This window comes from Triticum aestivum, chromosome 1A (assembly GCF_018294505.1).
Source record: "Triticum aestivum cultivar Chinese Spring chromosome 1A, IWGSC CS RefSeq v2.1, whole genome shotgun sequence".
NCBI lineage: Eukaryota > Viridiplantae > Streptophyta > Magnoliopsida > Poales > Poaceae > Triticum > Triticum aestivum.
In genome coordinates, this window is record NC_057794.1 from 1,809,447 (window position 1) to 1,824,584 (window position 15,138).

Consider the following 15,138-nt stretch of genomic DNA (forward strand, 5'->3'; position numbering starts at 1 on the left):
TGTACTTGTATTGTGTTTAGATAGGATATGGAATCGTGTCCAAGTAGGACACTTGTATCCTAGGCCTCTCATATATAGCAGAGCTAGACACACGATGTAACCTATGCCAACATAATAGCACAGGCGCGCAAGGGGGAGCCGGCGGCGTGTGCCGGCGCCCGGGTGGCCGGTGTGCGGTATTGTGACGGTGTCACGGGGAGGAGCGCCCATAGTCAAGCGCCGGGGACGTAGCCATATTGGTGAACCTCGTTAACAAATCTCGGTGCCGTGCTCGTGTGATTGCTTTGTCCTTGGATGATTGACGGAGTGTCTCGGATTTATTTTAACAAACAATACAACTTGCTGAGCATCAACATGGTTTCTTTTAGACACACATCTTAAAAGAAAGAAAGAAATGGGAAGCAAACAGTCAGCCGCGCAGATGAACGTACATACATAAGTGTCTGGGAGCCGAGTGGCACGCAGGCCATTCAATCCGCCATGGACATACAGAACGGAAATGAATCGATCAGAGTACCGGACATGCGGATCCCTGCGATGCGGCGAACGACTTCAGCAAGAAGATACTTCCTCCATCACCAAAACGGGCTTGGGTTTAGTTGGATGTTCTTCAAGTTGTCGCTCCAGGTCTTGCTTGAGCGCCACGTCACAGGAACCTATAATCTGGACTTCCTTGAGTTCCTCTAGATGTGCTAGCCCAGAAATCTGCGATCCACCAGCGCAGTGAACCTTCAGCAGATGAAGATAGCGCATTGCCCCTTCTTCAAAAGCTAGCTGTAACCTGGAGCTGCAATCAATTTCGATGAACTCAAGGACCAAAAATTTCCGACCTAATTGGCTCCTGAAACAAATATTGAGCTCAACATCTTGACTTGGCTTGACACAAAGACGTAATCTTCGTAGAAATGTTATATCTCCGAGGGAATCTATCACCTCCTCCAGCATTAATACTGTCATCTCAAGATCCAACTTAATGTAATTTCTTAACTGACTGGTCCAGGCTGGCAACTTAGATACATGACCGTACAGCTTAAAGCTTGTTAGGTTTTTCTTTAGTGACTCCTCAGGGATGTCATCCAGACAAGAGAAGAAATCCTGGATATCCTCGTCGAGGCGCACCGACAAAGACTGCAAATGGCCCTGAGCCATGATGGCAGAATAGAAATCCTGGGCGTTGTCGTGGTTGACTCCTGACACAACGAGCTTGCGCACCTGGGTAAGATTCTTGAGTTCTTTCAGGATGGCATGGCCCCCCTTGGTGCCAACATCGATAACACCTAGCGTGTGCAAAGCCATCAGTTTCCCTATCCCTTCAGTACTTCTTTCTTGTGCTGATGGCTCCTCGTCTCCTCGTGCTGCAGTGGTGCCGGCACGAATATACTGTAGCTTTTGCAGGTTGATGATGGTTGATGGCAGCATGGCCACAGAGGTGTGTCTCACATCCAGAGTCTCGAGCTGCTTCAGATTGCCCAGTGAATCGGGCAAACGGGACAAACTCGTGATTCCTTGCAGAGAGAGGAACTTGAGGCGAGACAGTAGCTTCACAATCTTCTCGAGGTCGTCGTTTGTTACTTCTGAGGTGTCTTCCAGATCTAGCACCCGAAGAACCTTCTCTTTTCAGAGATGAAGAATGACTTCCACTCCCCAAACACTGTCAAAGACCGTAGTCGCGAGAAGTCGATGCTGTCAAATACATATCTATCTCTATCCCAGCTGCTTCTGATGACAAGGTGCCTTCCTGTGTACTGCGAGTTTTGGCTGCAATGCTCCTCCAGTGCAAAGACCATGTTATCTTCCATTGGCTGTGAGACAATGTACTCTCGGAAAAAACCATTGACACTGCACGAAGTCAGGCTCATGGATGGCACATTGGTTGTCACTGATTGAAGCTGGATCATACTTAGATCGATGAGCTTTCCAAAGGATTTCCCCCGTTTTGCTCCGCAATAGCATTAACAGTGTCTCTGGAGTAGCCCTCTGCAGTCCACCGCCTCAACAGACGTCTTCGGCGGATGTTGTGGTTTGGAGGGAAAATGGGCAGGTAGAAGACACACGGCTTGAGGAAATCAGGACAAGAACGGAAGTATGAATGCATCCAGGCGAATAGACCCTTTAGACCATAGCGACTATCCCCCAATTCGCGTATGAAGGCCTCATTCAGATTCTCCAATGACCCTAGACGGCTGTCGATGTAACGACATACAGCGAGTATTACTGCGGGAATGTAAGCTCAGCTCTCTCCATTAGCATTACATTGGAAGGCTCCCCAGGGACCAAAATAGTGTCCTGCAATTTAACAATAATCATTAATTAGTACTCCCTCCCTATCATTATATAAGATGTTTTTTTTATTTACAGATAGAGTACTATGTGATTAGTAGCTAGCCTTGACACACCAATTGTGATTAGAATTACTACTCCCAAAAACACTGCAAAAGAGGTTATGCTGGCCAAATACAGATGAGTAATATGCCTTCTCCGGTGAGGAATCACTGACCTAGGCTGCAAATTGACGTCTACCTTCAATGTTGTCACAGGGAAGTGGACACCACGTGGTTGGCGGCCAAGGAGTCATGGTTACAATTTTTTCCTCCTATTTTTTGAGAAGAGTCGTGGTTACAGCTCGGTGGATCCAGTTCTCACCCATGTTCCCCGAGGGCTAGTGGCGAGCAAACGTGTACCATGTGCTCACTTTTGGGCCAGCCCAGCGCACGGTGCGGGCACTAGTTTTTTTTATGTTTTCTTTTTGTTTTTGTGTTTAACAAAATTCAAAAAATGTTCAACTTTATTTTAGAAAATGCTCATGAATTTAAAGTACTCTCAAAATTAAAAATGTTAGTTACTTGAAAATAAATCATGATTTCAAAAATCGTTTGCAAATTTGAAAAAAGTTCATGAATTAAAAAAAGTACATACGATTCAAAAACGCAAAATTGAAAAATGTTCACGAATTGAAAAATACTCATGAAAATTGAAAAAAAATCATGATTAAAAAATGAAAATTAGGAAACAATAAAAAATATATAAACCAAAATAAAACCAAGAAAGAAAGGAAAAACCCGGTCTAGAAAGGTTCTAGAACCATCCCAAAACCAGAAAAATGAGTCTTCCTATTTGGGCTAGCCCAATCGTACCTAGCGGTAGTATATGGTGCATGTTACATAGCTATTCCCTAACCTACGTGGGAAGTAGGATCTAGGATCCCCGGCCCGAGATGAAATTGTGAGAAAGAAAACCTTAGGATTCAGTTGGGCTGTGATGGGCTTCTTTTCTGGTTGGCCTTCTTGCTTCTCTATTCCCCCTTTCTGTTTTGGTTGCACGAGGTGTCTTAGCAACTTTTTTTCTACAAATAAGATGTCTCCACACCTGCGCTGCAATTACTCCTAAGTGCACTTAGGCTGTGTTGAGCACTTTCAACCTTGCCTTTTAGAATATTCTTGCACCATTGGCCTGGTGGCATACTCGCGGCGCCGGCTTCTCTTCACCGTCAGCAGCCACCCATGTGGCCGCAATATCTTTGGTGGCCACAAGCAAACCCGCCACCACTGGGCATTATTGGTTGCATTCATCTCCCAGCTAGGCGATATGAGAGGGTGGCTAAGAGCAAGTACAATAGAGTGACGTGGGTGGGCTAAAAGAGATGCCACATCAAATTTGTGCCTAGTTGGAGGAGAGAGAAGAGAAGCGGGCTATAAGCTTACAACCGGCTGTAGCACGAGAGCCAACAAACATTGTGAGAGAAAGAGGTGGTGTGCAATGAAAAAACTGGTGGGTCCAAATGCTTGCATGTACTGCGCCTCCCTTGCATGCCTCCTCATGCTGGTGACATGGTGGACCCACTAATGATGACCAAGTCACTTAGAAAAAGGAAGTGAGAAGGAGATAGGGCGCTGAGGAGTAATTTCCACTCTATGGATGCACTTTTTGGTCTGTTTGGTTAGTTAGGCTGGATGGAAGTCTTGGCCTGCAAGAACATCAAATCATCTCTCAACCAAGCCCTAGAAAAACGGCTGAATTGGCAGTTTCCACTCGGCTAGGTTCATCTCGTGCAGGCGGGCGGAACGCAACGCCGAGCTCACGTGGACAGGGAGATGGCGCGGCTCTTGCGTGTCCCAAAAAAATAGGCGGGAGTAGTCCGATCACCTCTCACTGATTCATTGCCTTATTTAGCGCCCTTCGACTCACCGCCTGAACCATGCCACCAGTCCCCCCGCCCCCTCAAGATCTTCGTCTCGGGCTGCTTCTTCATCAACGAGTAGGTAAGCAGCGCCATCTTCTCCAGTTGGCGGTGGTCGGCGGCGGCTATTCTTCTTCCTCCTCTTCTCTAAGTTGTTCTCTGTCTCCCCCTCTACCCTCTACCCTGGTTGTTGTAATTAACATCACTTCCTACTCGATGTAGCTTAGGTCTGTGAGCATGTGATAGATTATAGTAGAACTCAGGTACTATGGTATGTTATGCAATTATTGTTTCATGATGATGTGTGCATAGATGTGGTAGATCAGATGCTAGTGGTGCCATTTTGGTAGTATGGTAGGTTCTGCTTGTCGGGCATGATGACGTTCATGTTGTTGTTGTAGATGTGCATGCTTTCCATGTCAGCAATGATGATGTTCATGCTAGTTGGTAGATTTGGTAGTATGTTGAGCTTCATGACCAGTCCATGTATACTATGGTAAATGTGGTAGTGTGTTGTATTTCATGACCAATCCATGCTAGTTTTTAAGATGTTCTAGTGTGTTGAGCTGGATGATCAGTCCATGTGTAGTATGGTAGTATGTTAGATGCATTGTTCTTGTTCAGCTAGTCCTGTTGCTAACATGTCCTGATGTTAAACATTGTAGGACATGACCATTGAAGAAGTCAGTCGGGTCCTTGCTCTATCGAACACCCATACCTATACCTCCTATGTTAAGGACTCCCAGCCATTGCCTTCAAATACAGAGGAGGTGTTTTAGGGCCTTGAATAGCCTATTTAATGGTGGTGGTGCATGTGGTAGCTACTAAGGCATCCATTAAGGCTATAAAGACACAGACCCGGGGGGCAATGAAGCGGAATGTGATGAATTTGCCTCTTTTCATGTCCAACTTCGTGGATAGTGTGTGTTATATCATATGTAGTGGTGTGAGGACAGATAAGGGCTTCAAGGAGGTGCATCTGAATGTTGTTGCAAAGCAGGTATTTGAGTTTGTGGCACATAGGTGACCTCAACACATGTGTACAACCTTCTTCGGAAGTGGAGAGTGAGATGGATCTAGGTGTCCAAGCTTGTGGAGCACAATAGGAGCAAGACACCTTCACCATTGTGTTGGAGATTGAGTACTACCAAGGCCACATCGAGGTTATCTAACCTAGCACTTGTTTCACTTGATCTAGCATGCCAATCACTACTAACATCATTGTGTTTCTTTCTTGATCATGCCAAGGACGTTTAGGAGCCCAACAAGCCCATCTAGAAGTACTCTTAGATGTAGACAATCTTTTCCTAGGGTCTGGCTACTAGAAGGCATGTCATGGGCTCTAGTGAGCCTCTAAGTACGCCTTCCCTTGAGTATCCAGATACCCAGAAGTTGAAGACCATCATCCTTGATGGACTTGCCAAAACTATTCTTGCCAAGAGGAAGATGGCGCCTTGATAGGAGGAGTTGAGCTTCTTTAGTAGCATGACCGACGTCTTCAAGGAGGTGTCAACCGTCAACAGGGCGAGCAAGCCCACCGACGTGCACTCTAACATGTACAACGCTGTCATGGACAACATTGGGTTTAGTGAGGGGCTCTCATGGCTGCTCTTAGCTACGTACTGGACAACAAGGCACAAGATCTTGGCTTTGCTGGAATGGCAGAGGGCCACATGACACTCTGTCTTAGGTGCTTACTAAACGTGTATGAAAGCACATCCACTCCCGTGGTGGTTTTAGTAATTTATGTCAACATGCATGTTATTGGACTAATGGTTTCCTTGAGAATATTTCAGGATGAGTTCAACATTAGGCACAAGTTTGGAATGTAAAGTGGACCCTCAACATGCTAAGGATAAGTGTTAGTCAAGCTTCAAGACTCTTCCTCTTATATATAAGTGATCCAAGATCACATTGAGTCCATAGGATGAAGGAAATATGCCCTAGAGGCAATAATAAAGTTATTATTTATTTCCTTATTTCATGATAAATGTTTATTATTCATGCTAGAATTGTATTAACCGGAAACATAATACATGTGTGAATACATAGACAAACAGAGTGTCACTAGTATGCCTCTACTTGATTAGCTCGTTGAATCAAAGATGGTTAAGTTTCCTAGCCATAGACATGAGTTGTCATTTGATTAACGGGGTCACATCATTAGAGAATGATGTGATTGACTTGACCCATTCCGTTAGCATAGCACTTGATCGTTTAGTTTGTTGCTATTGCTTTGTTCATGACTTATACATGTTCCTATGACTATGAGATTATGCAACTCCCGTTTACCGGAGGAACACTTTGTGTGCTACCAAACGTCACAACGTAACTGGGTGATTATAAAGGTGCTCTATAGGTGTCTCCAAAGGTACTTGTTGGGTTGGTGTATTTCAAGATTAGGATTTGTCACTCCGATTGTCGGAGAGGTATCTCTGGGCCCTCTCGGTAATGCACATCACTTGAAGCCTTGCAAGCATTGCAACTAAAGAGTTAGTTGCGGGATGATGTATTACAGAACGAGTAAAGAGACTTGCCGGTAACGATATTGAACTAGGTATTGATATACCGACGATAGAATCTCGGGCAAGTAACATACCGTTGACAAAGGGAACAACGTATGTTGTTATGCGGTTTGACCAATAAAGATCTTCGTAGAATATGTGGGAGCCAATATGAGCATCCAGGTTCCGCTATTGGTTATTGGCCGGAGACGTGTCTCGGTCATGTCTACATAGTTCTCGAACCCGTAGGGTCCACACGCTTAAAGTTTCGGTGGCGATTGTATTATGAGTTTATGTGATTTGATGTACCGAAGGTAGTTCAGAGTCCCGGATGAGATCGGGGACATGACAAGGAGTCTCGAAATGGTCGAGACGTAAAGATCGATATACTGGACGACTATATTCGGACATCGGAAAGGTTCTGAGTGATTCGGGTATTTTCGGGGGTACCGGGGAGTTACGGGAATACGAGGAAGAAGTAATGGGCCTCATTGGCCAAGTGGTGGAAGAGAGGAGGCAGGGCACGCGGCCCCCCTAGCCCAAACCGAATTGGACTAGGGGGACGGCCCCCCTTTCCTCCTTTTCCTCCCTCTCCTTCCTTCCCCTTCTCCTCCTTCCTTTCCTCCTCCTAGTAGGAGCACGAAAGGGGAGTCCTACTCCTACTAGGAGGAGGACTCCTCCTCCTGGCGCGCCCATAGAGGGTCGGCTGGCCTCCCCCTTGCTCCTTTATATATGGGGGCAGGGGGCACCTCTAGACACACAAGTTGATCTATTGATCTCTCCCAGCCGTATGCGGTGCCCCCCTCCACCATATTCCACCTTGGTCATATCGTAGCGGTGCTTAGGTGAAGCCCTGCGTCGGTAGCAACACCATCACCGTCATCACACCGTCGTGCTAACGGAACACTCCCGTGAAGCTCTGCTGGATCGGAGTTCACGGGACGTCATCGAGCCGAACGTGTGCTGAACTCGGAGGTGCCGTGCGTTCGGTACTTGGATCGGTTGTATTGTGAAGACGTACGACTATATTAACCGCGTTGTGCTAACGCTTCCGCTTTCGGTCTACGAGGGTACGTGGACAACACTCTCCCCTCTTGTTGTTGTGCATCACCATGATCTTGCGTGTGCGTAGGAATTTTTTTGAAATTACTATATTCCCCAACAGTGGCATCCGAGCCAGGTTTTATGCGTATATGTCATATGCACGAGTAGAACACAAGTGAGTTGTGGGTGATATAAGTCATACTGCTTACCAACATGTCATACTTTGGTTCGGCGGTATTGTTGGATGAAGCGGCCCGGACCGACATTACGCGTGCGCTTACGTGAGACGGGTTCTACCGACGTGCTTTGCACACAGGTGACTGGCGGGTGTCAGTTTCTCCAACTTTAGTTGAACCGAGTGTGGCTATGCCCAGTCCTTGCGAAGGTTAAAACAGCACCAACTTGACAAACTATCATTGTGGTTTTGATGCATAGGTAAGAACGGTTCTTGCTAAGCCCAGTAGCAGCCACGTAAAACTTGCAACAACAAAGTAGAGGACGTCTAACTTGTTTTACAGGGCATGTTGTGATGTGATATGGTCAAGACGTGATGAGATATAAGTTGTTGTATGAGATGATCATGTTTTGTTGAAGTTATCGGCAACTGGCAAAAGCCTTATCGTTGTCTCTCTATTGCATAAGATGCAAGTGCCAAATAATTGCTTTACTTTATCGCTATGCGATAGCAATAGTTGCAAGAGCAATAGTTGGCGAGACGACCATGTGACGACACATTGATATAGATCAAGATGATGGAGATCATGGTGTCATGCTGGTGACGATGGAGATCATGACGATGCTTTGGAGATAGAGATCAAAGGCACAAGATGATGATGGCCATATCATATCACATATTTTGATTGCATGAGATGCTTATCTTTTATACATCTTACTTTGCTTAGTTATGACGGTAGCATTATAAAATGATCTCTCACTAAATTTCAAGATAAAAGTGTTCTCCCTAAGTATGCACCGTTGCCAAAGTTCGTCGTGCCTAGACACCATGTGATGATCGGGTGTGATAAGCTCTACGTCCATCTACAACGGGTGCAAGCCAGTTTTGCACACGCAGAATACCCAGGTTAAACTTGACGAGCCTAGCATATGCAGATATGGCCTCGGAACACTGAGACCAAAAGGTCGAGCGTGAATCATATAGTAGATATGATCAACATAGTGATGTTCACCATTGAAAACTACTCCATTTCACGTGATGATCGGTTATGGTTTAGTTGATTTAGATCACGTGATCACTTAGAAGTTTAGAGGGATGTCTTTCTAAGTGGGAGTTCTTAAGTAATATGATTAATTGAACTTTAATTTATCATGAACTTAGTCCTGATAGTATTTGCATATCTATGTTGTAGATCAATAGCTCGCGTTATTGCTTCCCTATGTTTTATATGTGTTCCTAGAGAAAACTAAGTTGAAAGATGATAGTAGCAATGATGCGGACTGGGTCCGTGATCTGAGGTTTATCCTCATTGCTACACAGAAGAATTATGTCCTTGATGCACCGCTAGGTGACTGACCTATTGCAGGAGCAGATGCAGACGTTATGAACGTTTGGCTAGCTCAATATGATGACTACTTGATAGTTTAGTGCACCATGCTTAACAGCTTAGAATCGGGATTTCAAAGACGTTTTGAACGTCATGGACCATATGAGATGTTCCAAGAGTTGAAATTAATATTTCAAGCAAATACCCGAGTTGAGAGATATGAAGTCTCCAACAAGTTCTATAGCTAAAAGATGGAGGAGAATAGCTCAAGCAGTAAGCATGTCCTCTGATTGTCTGGGTACTACAATTGCTTGAATCAAGTGGGAGTTAATATTCGAGATAAAATAGTGATTGACAGAATTCTCTATTCACCATCACCAAGTTAGTAGAACTTAGTGATGAACTATAATATGCAAGGGATGACGAAAACAATTCCCAAGCTCTTCGCGATGCAAAAATCGGCGAAGGTAGAAATCAAGAAAAACATCAAGTGTTGATGGTTGACAAGACCACTAGTTTCAAGAGAAATGGCAAAGGGAAGAAGGGGAACTTCAAGAAGAACGTCAAACAAGTTGCTGCTCAAGTGAAGAAACCCAAGTCTGGACCTAAGCCTGAGACTAACTGCTTCTACTGCAAAGGGACTGGTCACTAGAAGCGAAACTACCCCAAGTATTTGGTGGATAAGAAGGATGGCAATGTGAACAAAGCTATATTTGATATACATGTTATTGATGTGTACTTTACTAGTGTTTATAGCAACCCCTCGGTATTTCATACTGGTTTAGTTGCTAAGAGTAGTAACTCGAAATGGGAGTTGCAAAATAAACAGAGACTAGTTAAGGGTGAAGTGACGATGTGTGTTCGAAGTGGTTCCAAGATTGATATGATCATCATCGTACACTCCCTATACTTTAGGGATTAGTGTTGAACCTAAATAAATGTTATTTGGTGTTTGCGTTGAGCATAAATATGACTAGATCATGTTTATTGCAATACGGTTATTCATGTAAGTTAGGGAATAATTGTTGTTCTTTTTACATGAATAAAACCTTCTATGGTCATACACCCAATGAAAATGGTTTTTCTGGATCTCGATCGTGGTGATACACATTTTCATAATATTGAAGCCAAAAGATGCAAATTTAATAATGATAGTGCAACTTATTTGTAGCACTGCCGTTTAGGTCATATTGGTGTAAAGCGCATGAAGAAAATCCATGCTGATGGGCTTTTGGAATCACTTGATTATGAATCAGTTGATGCTTGTGAACCATGCCTCATGGGCAAGATGACTAAGACTCCGTTCTCCGAAACAATGGAGCGAGCAACAGATTTGTTGGAAATCATACATACTGATGTATCTGGTCCGATGAATATTGAGGCTCGCGACAGGTATCATTATTTTCTGATCTTCACAGATAATTTGAGAAGATATGAGTATATCTACTTGAAGAAACACAAGTCTGAAATATTTGAAAAGTTCAAAGAATTTCAGAGTGAAGTGGAGAATCATCCTAACAAAAATAAAAGTTTCTACGATATGATCGCAGAAGGAAAATATTTGAGTTACGAGTTTGGCCTTCAGTTAAAACAATATGAAATAGTTGCACTACTCACGCCACCTGGAACACCACAGTGTAATGGTGTGTCCGAACGTCGTAACCGTGCTTTATTAGATATGGTGCGATCTATGATGTCTCTTACCGATTACCACTATCGTTTTGGGGTTATGCATTAGAGACAGCTACATTCACGTTAAAAAGGGCACCATCTAAATCCGTTGAGACGACACTGTATGAACTGTGGTTTGGCGAGAAACCTAAGCTATCGTTTCTTAAAGTTTGGGACTGTGATGCTTATGTGAAAAAGTTTCAACATGATAAGCTCGAATCCAAATCGGAGAAGTAAATCTTCATAGGATACCCAAAAGAAAATGTTGGGTACACCTTCTATCACAGATCCGAAGGCAAGATATTCATTGCTGAGAATGGATCCTTTCTTGAGAAGGAGTTTCTCTCAAAAGAAGTGAGTGGGAGGTAAGTAGAACTTGATGAGGTAACTATACCTGCTCCCTTATTGGAAAGTAGTTCATCACAGAAATCTGTTCCTGTGACTACTACACCAATTAGTGAGGAAGCTAATTGTAACGCCCTCGATGCGGCTATATCTCCTACGTGTCGAAGCACGACTTAGAGGCATAACCGCATTGAAAGCAATGTCGCAAGTAAGGTAATCTTGACAACAACCCATGTAAATAGATAATAAGGGGAAAGGTACATAGTTGGCTTACAATCGCCACGTCACACAAAGTACATAAATATCATTACAATCATTCAATACACTCATAGTCCGACTATGGTACCAAAATAAAAGATCAACCCCAACAAGCGACATGGTCCCGATCGCCCCAACTGGGCACCACTACTGATCATCAGGGAAAGACACATAGTAACAACGTGAGTCTTCATCGAACTCCCACTTGAGCTCAAGCGCATCATCTGGAACGGAGTCATCGGGCCCTGCATCTGGTTTGGAAGTAATATGTGAGTCACGGGGACTCAGCAATCTCGCATCCTCGCGATCAAGACTATTTAAGCTTATAGGTAAGGCAAGGTAATATGTGGAGCTGCAGCAAGCGACTAGCATATTTGGTGGCTAACCTGTTTGCAAAAGAGAGCAAGAAGAGAAGGCAAAGCACGAACGAAGAACTAAAGAACAACCTATGGCAAACATTACTCCAACACCGTGTTCACTTCCCGGACTCCGCCGAGAAGAGACCATCACGGTAACACACACAGTTGATTCATTTTAATTAAGTTAAGGTTCAAGTTATCTACAACCGGACACTAACAAATTCCCATCTACCTATAACCGCGGGCACGGCTTTCGAAAGTTCAAATCCCTGCAGGGGAGTCCCAACTTAGCCCATCACAAGCTCTCACAGTCAACGAAGGATAAACCTTCTCCCGAGACATTCTGATCAGACTCGGTATCCCAGTTCTACAAGACAACTTCGACAAAGACAAAACAAGTCCAGCAACACCGCCCGAATGTGCCGACAAATCCCGATAGGAGCTGCACATATCTCGTTCTCAGGGCACACTCAGATGAGACATCCTACGAGTAAAACTAAACCTCAAGTTGCCCCGAGGTGGCCCCACAGTCTGCTCGGTCGGACCAACACTCAGAGGAGCACTGGAATTTCAGACTTAGTGAAATTAACACAAATCTGGAATTTCAGATCAGGTAGCACATTTTGGAGCAAGAAAACTAGATGCCACAGGAACATAACATGGCAAGGCAAGGCATGCCATGGAGCTACTCAAAGAGCTTAACAAAAGTCCGTTAGTGACCTTCAGCCAAAAGGGATCAGAAAATACAATTGCAAGCATGTGAACATGGCAAAAACATAATCAGATCTCAGACTTAGTGAAAAACTGGAGCATGCAAATCTGTTAACGAGTAGGCATGTTTACGAGCTCGATGCACCCACTACAGGGCAAGGCATGACAAACTAAGAATACACCCATGAAGAATACATATTATATAAGTTAGACATGGCAAGAACAACAACATATCATGCACGGATCAACAACAACATCCTCGGCAAAATCGCTAACAAGTAGACAATCTGCCAAGATTCACGAAATAGCGAAAGTAGAGCTCGATTGAATCAAGCTAGGGTACTCCATAATTGCAAACAAAGACATGGATGGATAGAGAATCACAATATTAACAAATCATCCTTACTGATCATCCTCAAAAGAGGCACAGATCACTAGGAAACAACATGAACATATGGCATATCGATAAAAACAGATCAAGGACTTCGAGAAATCCTAAGTCCCTGAAATCAGCCTTAACGAATGCACTACTTTGCAAGCTTGTGCTATTCACCACACATATCAAAAAAATACATGGTAAGCACCTATATAAAGATAGCATGGCATATAACAAAACACATGTAGAGCTCAGGAGCATATCATGCACACATTAATCATGGCAAAATGACAAAAAGCTATTTCGTGCAGCAGATCTGACAATTAACTCAAATAGCTCTCTTCCAACAGCATTTCGGGCATCAAGATGAGCTCAAATGAAAATGACGCAGTGATTTGAAATGATGAACTCTCTAAGGCGAACATTTTGATATGCTACACGCACAAAACGGAGCTACGGATGCGGAGTTACGATGCGATGAACATGGCATAAAAATACTGCAGAAAAAATGACTTAGAAATATCTCGGGGTCAACCCTAGGTCTTGACCCGATCCAGATCTGGTGCATGCAAAATGAGGATCACCGGGGCTTCGCCGGAGTTCGTCGGGGAGGCGGCGGTGAGGCGCTCCCGGACCGGATCTCGCCGGATCCGGCCGGCAGGGAGCCGGAGTGGCAGCGGAGGAGGCGCGGGCCGGCCGGCAAGGAGCGCGGTGCGGCGCGGTGCTCCGGCCGCCAGAGTTGGAGAAGGAGGCAGCGGGGCCGGGCACTGCGGCTCGGGAAGAGGAGGCGCGGGGCGGCGCCTAGATGGACCGCGGGGGCCTCCCGCGGGCTCGGGCCGGCCGGCACGATCGGCGGCGATGTGGGCGCCCGCCCGGGACACGTGGCGCAATCGGGTTGTCTGGGGCGCGGCGGCGGACGTGTCCGGCGCGTCTGGACGTTGTCCGCCGCGCGGAGAGGAAGGGGATATAGGGATTCGGGGAAGAAGACCCGTGAATTACGGAGGGGGTTCTTTAAATAGGCATAGGGGGAGCTAGGAGAGTCCAAATGAGGTGCGGTTTTCGGCCACGCGATCGTGATCGAACGCTCTAGATGATGGAGAGGGTTTTGGTGGGTTTTGGGCCAAAATGGAAGAGTGTTGGGCTGCAACACACACGAGGCCTTCTTGGTCCCTCGGTTAACCGTTGGAGTATCAAACGAAGTCCAAATGGTACGAAACTTGACAGGCGGTCTACCGGTAGTAAAACAAGGCCGCATGACAAGTCTCGGTCCAATCCGGAAATGTTTAACCCCCACACACGAAAAGAAGGTAGAAAGGACCACCAGAGGAGATAGAAGCGCCGGAATGCAAAACGGACAACGGGGAAAATGCTCAGATACATGAGACGAACACGTATGCAAATGCAATGCGCATGATGACATGATATGAGATGCATGACAACGACAACCACACACGGAGACAAAAACCCGAAACCGAGAAAATAAAATAACTTAGCGCCGGAAACGGCAAGAGTTGGAGTACATATAAGGTAAATTACATCCGGGGTGTTACACTAATGATGATGATCATGTAACTTCATATCAAGTTACTACCGAACCTCGTAGGTAAACCAGAGTGAGATCCGCACCAGAGTGGTACGGTAATCCTGTTCTGGAGGTCATATTACTTGACCATGACGAACGTACGAACTATGAGTAAGCGATGATGAGCCCAGATTCCCTGAAATGGCTTGAGGCCATGAAATCTGAGATGAGATCCATGTATGAGAGCAAAGTATGGACTTTGATTGACTTGCCCAATGATCAGCGAGCCATTGAGATTAAATGGATCTTCAAGAGGAAGACGGACGCTGATAGTAGTGTTACCATCTACAAATCTAGAATTGTCACAAAAAGGTTTTCGACAAGTTCAAGGTGTTGACTACGATGAGAGTTTCTCACTCGTATCTATGCTTAAGTCCGTCTGAATCATGTTAGCAATTGCCGCGTTTTATGAAATCTGGCAAATGGATAAACAAAACTACATTCCTTAATGGATTTATTAAAGAAGAGTTGTATATGATGCAACCAGAAGATTTTGTCAATCCTAAAGGTGCTAATAAAATATGAAAGCTCCAGCGATCCATCTATAGACTGGTGCAAGCATCTCGGAGTTGGAATATACGCTTTGATAAGTTTATCAAAGCATATAGT

General features: G+C 44.9%; 1 pseudogene; it reads right to left on the reverse strand.

The window, feature by feature from the left end:
- Positions 1-552: 552 nt before the first annotated feature.
- On the reverse strand, positions 553-4,273 carry LOC123071293 (disease resistance protein Pik-2-like; annotated as a pseudogene).
- Between the last annotated feature and the right edge of the window lie 10,865 nt (positions 4,274-15,138).